The following is a 12,483-nucleotide window of genomic DNA, read 5'->3' on the forward strand; positions in this document are numbered from 1 at the left end:
CTTGGCCTGGGATGCAAGTGAGGGGACACCACACTGCCTCCCTCATCACTATCCCCACTCCAAGCCTTGGCTTTCCAGTTTCTACGATGATAAACAGATGATTCCAAAACTTTCTATTCTTGCCTCCAATTGGAGAGTATTCACCATGTCCCACCCTCACTTCCAAAGCCTCTCCTTTACTACTTTATATAAGCTGAAAGGCTCCACATGAAATCAGAGTCAACCCTCCATGCTTGGCAGGAGAGTGTTTTTCCCTGCCTCCTCTCATCTTGTAAACCCCAGCCTGTTGAGATCATTTTGGATGCTTATTATGCTGAATAGTGCTTGTATGATTCCTCCACTGAACCATAAGCTCTATGAAGGCAGGTACCCTGTCTGTCTCTGTCTGATTCTCCATTGTTCTGCCAGAGCCTCGTTCAGTTCCTGAAGAATAGGCACTCAAAAAAAAAAAAAAAAGAGTTCTATTATCCAAAACAATCTCTGGTTCTTCCTTCCTCAAATCACCTGCCAATCAGACAAGCAGACTGTCCAAATTTTAGCACCATCACATGTGACTTGGATGGGCACAACAGGATTTACTACAGCGACTGTAGGATACTCCACTAGAGGTATTTTTCCAGGAGACAGAGATCTCTCAATCCCTTTTTGTTAAGGGTAGTCAACTTTCTAATCATCTTTGCATCCATCATACATTTTCCCTGTCCTATTTACAAGACGACTGTGAGAGGCTGGGTTCTGTCCATCACACCCTTCCTTATCTACCCATCTGGTGACTTTGGAAAAGAAAGAAATGAGGCTGATCTGACAGAATTTGTTCTTAGGGAATCAGTGTGGGGTCCTGAGAATCACTGCTTTCTCTCCTAGGTGACCTCACAAGCACCGAGTTTTCTGGACTATTGCTCAGAGTGACATGAAGCTCACCACCCCATGCATTGGCACAATCTCTCAGCTTACAGATCTTAATAATGAAAACCATGCATGTTCATTTCTTAGGGCCTTGGCTCTAAAGCCAATGACAAGCGTCCTTCTAGGACACAGAGGAGGAGAGAACCATGTGGAGATGGAAGCAGAGAGAGGAGTTGTGCAGCCACAAACCAAGGGGTGCCTAGATCCAGCAGAGCTGGAAGAGGCCAGGAAGAGTTCTCCCCTAGAGCCTGCAGAAGGAGCACAGCCCTGGGGACATCTTACTTTTGGACTTCCAGCCTCCAGAACAGTTAGAGAATCCATTTCTGTTGTTTTATGCCACCCAGTTTGTGGTGATTTGTTATGGCAGCAGTAAGAAACTAATGTACTGGTGGAGACAAAGTCCCCAGCCCTCCTGCTCTTCATTATAACCCCCCATTGGGATGACCACAGCAGCCTCCCCGCTGGCCTTCTGGCCTCCTTTCTGCCTTCAGTCCCTCTGCTATACCATGACTGCCGGAATGAAGTTACTAAAATACACGATGGTGTTGCATTTTTGCTTGAAGACTATCAGCTAGAACTTTCTGTTTCAAGTGACAGAAAACCCAACCTAAACTGGCTTACATGAAAAGGAATTTATTGGCTCATGAAACCAAAAAGGCCAGGGGTTAGGGCTGTCTTTTTCTCTGCTGGACTTGGGGCTCAAACAACATCACTGAAACTCGTTTTGCTCTGTTGTGTTGCCTTCTCACTGTTGGCTTTGGTGTCAAGCTCTGAATGTCAGTGAGATGGTGCCAGCAGTCCCGACCCCTACTTCCTGTTAGACTAGTGACCAGCAGAAAGATTTGAAAACCTCTCCCAGGTTCTCTAGCCAAAGCCCTGGACTGGCTCCCATTGGACTTGATTACCCATCCCTCAACCAATCACTGTGGCCACAGAAATGGAATGTGCTGATTGGCTTAGGTCTAGGTCACATGTTCCTTCCCCTGGTGTCAGGGTGGAGTTGCCTCAACCAGTGCCACATGGACTGAGAGAGAAGAAGGAGAAAAAAGAGGGAAGACAAAATCCCAATAGAAAAATCCCATCCCAAGTATGGCAAAGCATGCTGAGCCAGAAGGAAGGAAGGAAGGAAGGAAGGGAGGGAGGGAGGGAGGGAGGGAGGGAAGGAAGGAGGAAGGAAGAGAGAAAGGGAAAAGAGGGAGGGAAGGAAGAAGGGAGGGAAAAGAAAAATCAGTAAGTGATGATCTTCAAAGGTTCCTGCCAAGACACATCAAGATCTGAGTCTTTGGTCTCCAGCCTCACCTTAATTCCAATTCACTTGCCATCCCAGGCATATCCTGCCATTTCTTGCCCAGATGCTTTTGTTCACATGGTCCTCTTTACCCAAAATATTCTTTCCCACTTCCTCCCGCCATGCTTCTGACTAATTCCCACTCCTCCTTACAGACTGCTCACCTGGAGGCTTTGTCTCCAGTCTGGACCGACTCCCAAAGCATCCTGAAGGGCAAGTATAATGGCCTCTACCCTTTGGATTGAACTTGACTGCTAATGAGTCTGTCTCCTCTACTGAACTCCGCACTCTACAAGAGCAAGGATTTATTTTATTTTTATTTAACAAACACATAAAGCCCTTTCCAAGGGCCAACCACCATTCTAAGCTCTTTCCAAATATTAACTCATTTAATTCCCATAATAAACACATGAAGTAGGCTATATTATTAACTCTACTTTAAAGATAGGGAAATTGAGATAGGGAGGTCCTACCTGATTTATCTCTGTATTTCTCAGGCCCAGCCTAGGGCTGGGCACATGGTAGGTATTCAAAAAATACATGTCTGTCAGGTTGTCTCTCGATTGTCCAATCTTACTCAGAGGGCTATGTCCTCAGATTTTCCAGTTTCCCAAGGTTGCCCACGCTCTGGGTCTTCCCATCTGGAAAGGGGGTGTTGTGGGGTAGCCTCAGCCAACAGCCCAAGCTAGCATCGCTCTAACTCTGAACCTGGTGTCCAGGCCAGTGACCCAAAGGTTGTCACCGAAGCCTGTGCCATGGGGAAGGGACCCCAACATGGACCCTTTAGGCCTATTAAATCCCAGTAATTGGAGGATAAGCCCAGCAGACCTCAAGGGGGCCCTCTGCCCCCCTCACCTCAGTGCCCCCTCCTCTTCCATGTCCCCAAAGCCCCAGTCCAGGGTCCTGACCTGATAGTCACTTACCTGAACAGACTCCTGAGGACTTTGTTCCCAGAATCCTAATCTGAAATCTCCTGAGCTTCATTCAGTTGTATTAAAATTTGAGTGTGTATGTCTTGTCCTCCCAGGAGAGATGACTTCATTAAGACCAACAAGCCTTCACCTGTGTGGACCCTCCTGGTTCTGTCTCTTTGGTCTCCTCCCCACTCAGGGTGTCCCCATCCCGCCTCCATCACCCTGTCTGAGCTTCTTATCCTCACAGGCTCTTTACTCTGTCCATCCTCTCTGACCGCCCATCCCTAGCCTTGCTCTGCATCTCTATTTTCTTGTCTCTCCTACTGGTCTCTTTCTGTCTGCCTGTCTCTCTTTCTCCTTGTCTCTTTCTGCTAGACTCTTCTCCACTGTGTCCCCTGGAGTGTGTGTCTGACTGTCTCTGTCCTCTGGACATCTGTCTACCTGTTTCTCTCCAGGCCTCTGTCTCCCCAGCCTTGGTTACTTGGGATGTCCAGGAATGGGCCTGGGACCTCTCACTTTCTCATCAGAGTGAAGAACCGCTGTGTAGCCAGGCAGCCTGGAGGGGGGGGGGGGCACCCAGGACTCCTTCCCATTCTGTGAGCCTCCTCCTGGCTCCCAGGAGTCAGGAACCCTCAGGGCCACCTGGGCAGGGTGGTCGTCTGCTGCCCTGAGGACCCAGGCCATGACAGCTTCCCTTAATGAGTGCGCCTTCAATGACACATTCATTATTCCTGTTCGGTCGCTTCGAGTCAAAACTGATTAGTTACACTTACCACCACAAAGATGTAATGATTTTATTGTTTATCTTCAATTTATTTTGATTAACATCTCCGTTCTTTTCATTGCAAGTGCAATTAGGTGCACTCTAACAGCGACTACTTTAATTTTGTTGAAATTAAGATGAATAAGTGACGGCTTATGGTGCTTTGTTTAACAAATAAATCATAGTTAAGAGGAGTGTATTAGTAATAAATGAAAAAAGACAGCTTAATTAAAATGCATGGAGCCAGCCTCTGGATGTGCACCCAAAATCCAAATCTGAATTCCAAACATCAGAGGTAGCTGAGGGTTAGGGAGACTCTCACCAGCTCTAGCAATGGTGATCAGAAGACGACAGTGTGGTTTGGTTGTGAGGCTGTTGTGCAGAGAAGAGCAAGGCACATATTATATGACCCTTGTGAGACTGGCACACCGTATCAGCAAACGCCACCGGGAACCCAGGTAGGAAGCAGATGTGGCAGGACACAGGCAGAGTGGCCTCATCCCCGCAGGGAGGACTGGTTGCCAAGCCCAAACCCTGAATTTTCCCTGGGAACCCATTGAGGGCAGGGGGCAGGTTCCCCCACGCCCCACTGTTGCCTTGGGAGGTGAGGAGCCAGGTGCCAAGCCTGGAACCCCAGGGCAAGCCTCTCAGGGAGAGCTCCTCCCCGCTGGGCTGAGAGGGACTTCCCCATCTCTTGATTTGGAAACAAAGTGCAAAAAGTCAGCCCTGGAAAGTTTCCCGTGTGAAGTTTAAAAGCGCCTGTGCTGAGGAGGCTGGCTTTGAAGCAGCTCGCTGGGGCCCCTCTGCAGGCTCCTGCGAGTCAGAGGGCCGGCCTTGTCTCAGATCCACCAGCCAGCCTCTGCAGGGCTGGGAAATGGGAATTGTTTTTAAGCTGAAAAATTACTCGCAGAGCTCACTCCTCTGCCACCGCTCTTCCTTTGTTCTCAGTCGGCTCCTTCCTCTGCCTCCTCCTCCTCTTTTGCTTCCTCCTTTTACAGAAGAGGAGCAGGCAGACCTGGGTTCAAATCTAGGTGCAGGCTTCTACTAGCTGTGTGACCTCAGGCCAGTGATTTAACCTCTCTGGACCCCAGCACTTATTCAAAAAAAGGAGGACAGTGGTGCCCACAAGATAAGGAGGCTGTGAAAGTTGGTCAAGATCACTGCATCCAAGTGGCCAGCACCTGCCTGGCTAGAGGAGGAGCTCAGTCAACATCAGCTCCCTCCTTCTCCGCAGACCCTCCTGTCTCCGCCTGTCTGAGTATTGCTCCCAGTTAGAGCTTCAGAGGCAAGTCTCCTCATCCTTTCCTCGGCTCACTTAACCCCTCCTTATCCTTCGTCCTTCTGCATTTAAACTTCACTTTTCTTTTTCAATTTCTCAACACGTCACTGAGTACACACCTTGGGCCAGGCATTGTGCCACACCCTGAAGTCTGTACCTTGTGAGCAAATGCAAGATGGGCCTGTCCTCAAAGAGCTTCCAATCCCATGCCCCAAGTCCCCTGTGTCATGATAGTTCTGTGTGTTCACAAGTGTCTTTCCCACAAAACGAACACGTTGTGAAGACAGGGGCAATGCCAGCATAGTGCCTGGCACACAGCGGCATGCAATGGCCACGGATTGTTCAGTCAAACAACAAATGCCCACAGAGGACACCTCCTGTAGGGTTGACCTAGGTGTGTGCTCTCAGGGAGGTCACACTTGGCTAGGGACACAGATGCCAAGACAGGCAATGACACTCGGGGGTGAACAGTGCTGGGACAGAGCAGAGGAAGGACAAGAGATGACAACCTCCCAAGAAGGACAGAAGGCAAAGGACATGTATGGGAACTGACTGTGGCTTCCTCCTTCCAGTTCAGAAAAGGGGAGATCGGGGCTCATGTGGTTCCCATGTGCTGAGGCTAACAGCTCCGCCTTCTCCGTGCCTGGCCCAGCCTCATCCCCCTCCTCCCTTCTGTGCCAGCTACACTGACCTTCCTACTGGCCATGCTCCCTCTTGCTTCCCAGCCCTGGCACATGCTGGTCATTCTGCCAGGAACACTCTCCTGTTAGTAGTCTCTTTTCACTTCCTGCCAACTTCAGCCCTGGCCCCATACCTGACTTCAGGTCTCAGCTTCAGGCCTCACCTTGAGAAAACCCTTCCTGAACCCCCAGCCCAGGTCAGTTTTCCTGGATATTTGGTTTCACTGCACTTTCTACTCCTCCATGGTCCTTGGACAACTGTCATGAAATAATTATCTCTGGCCATTCACAGTTGGTCTCTTCAGCTAGACTGCAAATTGCTTGAAGGCAGAGACCACACCTGCCTTGTGAATTGCTGTATCCTCAGAGCCAAGCAAAAAGCATGAGATAACAAATACTTAGGTACCTGCAGAATAAAAGCTGGACAGAATGAACAAACCCCTCCGGCTGAGCACTTTATGCATGCCATGGGTGATCAGGAACACAAGCTGAAAAGAAACGTGTGATTGTTCTCATTTTACAGATGAGGAAACTGAGGCTTTGCGTGGTGTGACTTGCCCAAGGCAAATAACGGTCTTGAATCCCCATCTGCTGGATTCTGAAGTCACACTCCCTCCAGGAAGCATCTTTGAAGATTTTAAGCCAATTGTGGTGAGAGAGAGACAGAGAGAGGAGAGAGAGAAAAGAGCACTTGGCTTTCTCCTGCTTTCTCCTGGATCTCCTGGATCTAAGGACAGGAGAAGAGAGCATTACCCCCTCTGCTTGGTGTCAGTGAGGGAAGAACCAGCAGGTGACAGGGCCTGAGATGTCAGATCCAGCTCTGGGATCTGCCCTGGGAATGGGCCACCATAGATGCTTGAGGTGGGGGGCGGCTTTAGGGACCCCAGAGGAAATTGCCCTGACCTTCCCTGCTGAACTGGCCCCTTCTGGTACTTGTGCTGGCCCTCAAGACTGGTGACAGGGTCTTTATGAGGCACACATGGCACGCTGTGAGCCCTAGTCACCGGGCAGCTGCCACAGTGGCTGCCGAATTTGAGTGAGCATGACCACCAAGAAGGGGAACCTGAGTCATCGAGCACCTCTGGCGCCCCCTCCCCCCAGTGCCCCTCCCAACCACACTGCCAAGAACCGGCTATTAACTCTTTTTAGAGATAAGGAAACTGCAGCTGGGAGGGAGGAAGTGACTTGTCCGAGGTCTCAGAGCAGAGAAAAAGCTTCAGTTGGATTCTGGGGCTGCTGTTGCAAGGAGGGATAAAGGCAGGGCCAGCGAGGCCGCCTGAGAAAGGGTGGAGAGTGCAGGGAGACAGAAAGAAAGAACAGGGAACAGGAGAAAATGGTGAGAGCGACGAGGAGAGAGGGGTAAGAGAGCACCACAGATCCAAAAAGAGAAAAAGAGAGGCGCAGTAAGCAAGGATGCTGTGGCCATAGGGAGAGACCGAGAGAGGACACGCGACAGAGAAACGCGGCCCCTGTGACAGACCGGGAGATGGAGAGTGACAGGGAGGCAGGCAGAGACAGACAGACGGAAGGCCAGAGTAGTGACAGTGACAGGGGGGCAAGGGGTGGGGGAAGCACGCGGAGCGGGCTCGGGACGGCGGCGGGCGGGGGAGGCCAAGGGATCCCGGGCTACGCGGCCGCCTCCTCGCGGTGCTGCGCCGCCCCCGCCCCGCCGCCCCCGCCCCCGGCCGCACGCGCCCGCAGCTAATGACCGCAGCCCAGCCTGCGACGCGCGGCCCGCGCGGACTCGAGGCGGCCGTCAGCTGGCAGCGCGGGCCAGCCGGGGAGCCGCGAGCGCCGCAGCGACGGTGGCAGTCCCCCAGCTCCGCGGGCCCTGATTGATTTGTCAGCCGAGGCGACAAAACAGCCCCTCTGATCCGCGCGCCCTGTCCTCCGCTTCCTGGGAGTGGGGCCTCCCTCCCGGCGCCTTGCCGGGTTCCGGGCCGGCCCTGGAGGCTGGAGCGCACCGCCGGCCCGAGGAGGGAGCCCCTGGACCCCTGGCCCGGGCCCCTGCGCCCCTCCGCGGACCCCGCATCTCGCACCTCCTTCGGCTCGGCCCGGCCGGCCCACGGGCCCTGGGGCTGCCAACGGCCCCCTTGCTCCCCCTGAGCACCGTGCCTGCCTACCCGGCCTTCACCCTGCCGCTCCCCCCCAGCCCGGCACCCCCGCCCCCCGCCCCCCGGCCCTGGCCCAGGGCAGCCCGCAGAGCCGGCCACACCCGCTGCGGAGGACGCGGAAAGGTAAGAAGGCGCCTTGGCTGGCCGGGAGGGGCCTGGGGGCTGCGCGGAGGGCGCGCCCTGGGGCACCGCGGGCACCCGCGAACCCAGACCAGGGACTGCCGGGGCCCCCAGCCGGGGACACGCGAGAGCTTCGCCGGTGCGGGTAGGGCTGTGGGCGAGTTACAATTGTGTAGAGAGGACCTGGTGGGAATTGGGTGAGGTAGTCACCCGTCCTTCTGTCCCGGGACAAGGGGGTTCTCGCTCTCAGGTACGGAGATCTCTGTCCATATCTTTTAAGGAATTCTCTTCCTCTCTCTCCTTCATCTGAGTCTCTCAAAATTGATGGGACCATTTTCCTAGGACTCCTTGAGGAATCACTTCTTTGCCTCTCTTTCTCAGGCAGGGGTCTCTTCTCATTTTTTCCGTCAATTAAGCATGTCCTCTCCCTGCCCCAATTTAGGAGGGTTTTCTTCCTCTTCCTCATGCCCCAATTGAGAAGGAAATTCTCGCCTCGCAATTCACAACCATCGTCTGTCTCACTCTCCCATTTGGAAGGCTAGAGCCCCTGCCCTGTCACGCTTTTACCCCACGTAATTCTGAGTGTGCAGACAAATGCAATTTGAGTTTTCAACTAGGGGGTGTGTTTTTCTGGTGCAAGGGCCAGTTATGGGGGCTGTTCACCCAAAGTAGGGTACCAGCCATCCATGTTCACCTCCAGGCAAAAGGCAGCTGCCCAGGTGGATGGAGCATTTGTTTCCAGGGGCAAGGAGGGAAGACTTTACCCCGAAACAAAGAATTGAGGCCAAGCGAGACTGTCCCAGCTTCTTCCGAGGGTGAAGAATCCCAGCTCCTGGGCTCAGGGGCCACATTGAGCCTCCCTCCCCCACCCCTTTAACTTTAAAATAGTTTAATGAACACAGAGAGAAAAATCATTTTTTTTTTTTCTGCGTGGTGAGCAGTCTACAAAGAGAAAGGGGAAAGGAGGGAGAGAGCTTTAACTCTGATCCCCGCAATTAGTTCCCTGGGATTGGAAAGGGGGGGCAACCTGGGAGCCTCGGTTCTTCAGATACAAAAGCATTTAGATCGCTTTAGACCGGTTAATCCTGAGTCTGGCTCGGGTCTCTTTTGTTTCCCAACTCCATTGTGGGTTTTGTGCAGTTTCTCTCTGTTCGCGTGATTGACTAGCCAATGGATGGTAATTATCCAAATGTCCCCTCTGTCCTTTGACTGACTTCTCCGTATTATGGGCAACTGTCATGCATTCTGTCATTCCATATCATATTACACGTATTATCATATGAAGCCTTCCCCCCAATATAAAGGAGGGTGCCTCAGCCCAGATGCTGCTGCTTTTGGAAGGAAGGGCCCCTGAGAAATCTGTCCTGAGCACGGTTCGGAATACAGAGCAGGGGACTCCCGAAATGGGAGGTTCTGCAGGTAATTTTTTTGCTGGCTGGGGCGGTGGGGGCAATCTTTGGGGTTGGGGTTAGAAAGATTGTGTTGGGGGCTTGGAGAAGGCTTGCCAGCTGGTATTCCTCTGGCTGGACCTTGGAGCAATTTGGACAGATCGGCATACCTTATGGAGAAACTTAGAATCAGTCTTTTGAATATAGAAAGATCTGCAGGACTGGGTCTTTTTGGGGTATTGGAGCTTAGTGGCATGTGCTCAGGACACCAGTCCTTGAGATCCCAAAATATACCTCTCTGCCTGTGGCCCTTCATAGGACAAGTCCTTTGGACTCTTGTCTGTGTTTGCTGCCAAAAAGACTGGGGGCCAAGGAGCCAGCTGTGTCTGTTTCAAACCCCTACTAGCTGATGTTGAAGCTCTGGGAATGCACAACCTTTTCCAATGATGCTTTTGCACAGATAAACTTAGTGCCCCTTGTGCAATTGTGCATGCCATCACTTAAGAGGGAGGCAGGATTTATAACAAGGAGGCTTTGCAGACAGAGACTCTGGGGTCCTCTGAATCTGTGGGCAGGACTAGCCTTTCTTCTGCTAAAATGGGGAAAAAGTGTTTTATTATTGCAATGAATATGAAGTACCGACCAGATGCACAGCCTTGCAGTTAATTACCTTGTTCTTCATCAAATATATGAGCAATAAATTCTCCAGAAAGGGAGGGGTGTGTGTGTGTGTGTGTGTGTGTGTTAGATAAATACATGGATAGATAGATGAATGCAGGGGACTGAGAAACTCACACTTTTTTAAGACCTCAGAAAAAGACAGACTATTTTGTGGGAAGCTTAATACACTGCTTCAAGACGCTATGAATTTTTTGATGATCAAATATACATGATCAAGCTGTGCGTGTTAGGGTGTGAGGTGCACCCCACGGTCAATGGCTATTGATCAGGCTGTTAAGTATTTCTGCTCAGTTTTATAAATATAGATAGATCCCAGATGATTTAAAGAATTGGATAGTTAAGAAACTGGCAGTCTACATTTCTTTGGAGAAGGGGAAATGTCTGGTCTATTACCCAAAAAAATCCCAAACTATTATTTACTCATCCTCCCCCCTCCCCCAAAAAAACCTGAAAATGTGAACTCATTCGCAGGGGTTTTCAAGAATAGAGTAAAAATATTCCAAATGGTTTGTTTGGGGTCTGCCAAAAACAGTTAATTTACTTAAGCGTTATTCACAGGCTGGGAGTTTACTTCTCTCTGTCTCTCTCTGTCTCTCTGTCTCTCTCTGTCTCTGTCTCTCTCTGTCTCTCTCTCTCTCTCTCTCTCTCTCACACACACACACACACACAGAAAACCACAATTTTAACCCAGACTTACATGCTGCCGAAGAGATGAGGGGGGTGTCATTTCTGGGAGTGGGGGTCTAAGGTCCTCAAAACCTTAAAACCCTTTGGTTAGGAACAGGGTGGACTAGACACATGGCCTTTCCCAATTAACTAATTTCTCACTAATCTAAAATCTATTTAGAAAGGTGTGGATGGGGTAGGGGATGGAGATTTAAAGATAAACTCTAATTGGTCTGGAAAAATTCAGTTGACACCTAGAAAACCTCTTTTATTCTCCCCCCACCCCTCTCTCTCCTCCTCTCCTATACTCTTTCTTGTCTTTCTCTCATTTTTTCCTTCTAGAAATTAAAAGTGACTTTGAAAGGAAGAAGGAGCAGTGAGAAACAGTTGGAAAGGGGGAGGAGAGAAAGTGAACTTTTAATCTTTTTAGTGTGTTGCATGGCAATCTTATTTGTAATCATCCAATTAGCTATTCTACAGAAAGATCCTGTTCAAGAAAATCAGCTTTCACGCAGATAGGTGAAACTTAAGCATACAGACAATTTGTAGTTATATTTTGGTTTTACATCTTAAAAAGACAGAGTATAGATTTTAGATTTTTCTATCTTCGGAAAAACCTTTTCCAGCTAAGAGCCCCTCACTGGGGGAGTTCAGGCATTCCTATTGATAAGCCCTCCTTGGAAATGGAGCTGAAATTGGCACCCCTCAGAAAAAGTTGATCCACCTAGAAATGGATGAATCAGATCTGATTGGATGGACATGCCCTTTCACCTCATTGTCTCTGACCTATCACTTAATTAATCTCTCCCAGATGCAGAGCTGTTGACAATGCCAAAGATAAGCAGTATTTTGAACAAAGCAGGAAGCTTTTTAAAGAAAAAGGCACAGTGAGGTTTGAGGCTCTTAAGAATGTGTAAATCATCAGCATTTAGATGGAGAGTGTGTTATAACATAGCTGGAGCTCAGAGATGGTTCCATCTTTGCTAGAAACTTAGTTTTCCTTTAACCACTGATATCTAGCTACATTCATGTTCTGTCTCTCCCCTCGCTGTCTCTGGTTCCCTTCCTTCTGCCACTCCCTTTCTCTGGATTCAGACTATCCATGGCTAGTTTTCTGAAAATGGTCCTCTGCTCCCCAGCCTTCTCTTGCTCTTCAGATCCTTTTTATAGCATTAAGGCTATCGAGGTGGTCAGCTTCGAAGGCTTTGGGTGACAAAATATTGACTACAATTGCTAGTACCTTACGAAGGAGGACATTTGTGCTGGAGGCACCTTGGTGACATACAGGGAATAGTTCATTAAATAAAGACTTGCTAATTGCTGCTTCAATTACTGTACAGAGAGAGTGGAATGAGTTTGTAAAAGATGACAATTGGGGGAATAATTTTTTTTGCTTAAACATTTTTATAAATAGGTCCTAGAAAATGTGTTGCTTTTTACTCATGCCTCTATCGTCAACTATTCAATTGAGCTTCAATTAATGATAATATATGGTCTAGGATCCTTAGCTGAGCTGACTGATGGAAGAGCTTTGTTGAATTTGGTGCAGGTGGCACTGTTTAATAAGCACAGGAAAGAGTGAATAATGTAGTGCTTGCAAAGAGAAGTAAATGCAAAATAGATCGCTCTAATTATGGCAGCCCCCAGAAATGGAGATACAAGCTGAAATGGCCAACTAGCTGGG

The 12,483-nt window shown here is 49.9% G+C and overlaps 1 protein-coding gene across 1 annotated transcript in view; it reads left to right on the forward strand.

The window, feature by feature from the left end:
- The first annotated feature begins 7,398 nt into the window (after positions 1 to 7,398).
- LHX2 (LIM homeobox 2) overlaps positions 7,399 to 12,483 on the forward strand; it is a 31,796-nt gene continuing 26,711 nt past the window's right edge. The window contains exon 1 of the mRNA XM_074330992.1: positions 7,399 to 8,067. The gene's annotated coding sequence lies outside the window, so the exon portion shown is untranslated. The remainder of the gene's footprint in view (positions 8,068 to 12,483) is intronic.

The sequence above is a fragment of the Rhinolophus sinicus genome, linkage group LG04 (genome assembly GCF_036562045.2).
Source record: "Rhinolophus sinicus isolate RSC01 linkage group LG04, ASM3656204v1, whole genome shotgun sequence".
NCBI lineage: Eukaryota > Metazoa > Chordata > Mammalia > Chiroptera > Rhinolophidae > Rhinolophus > Rhinolophus sinicus.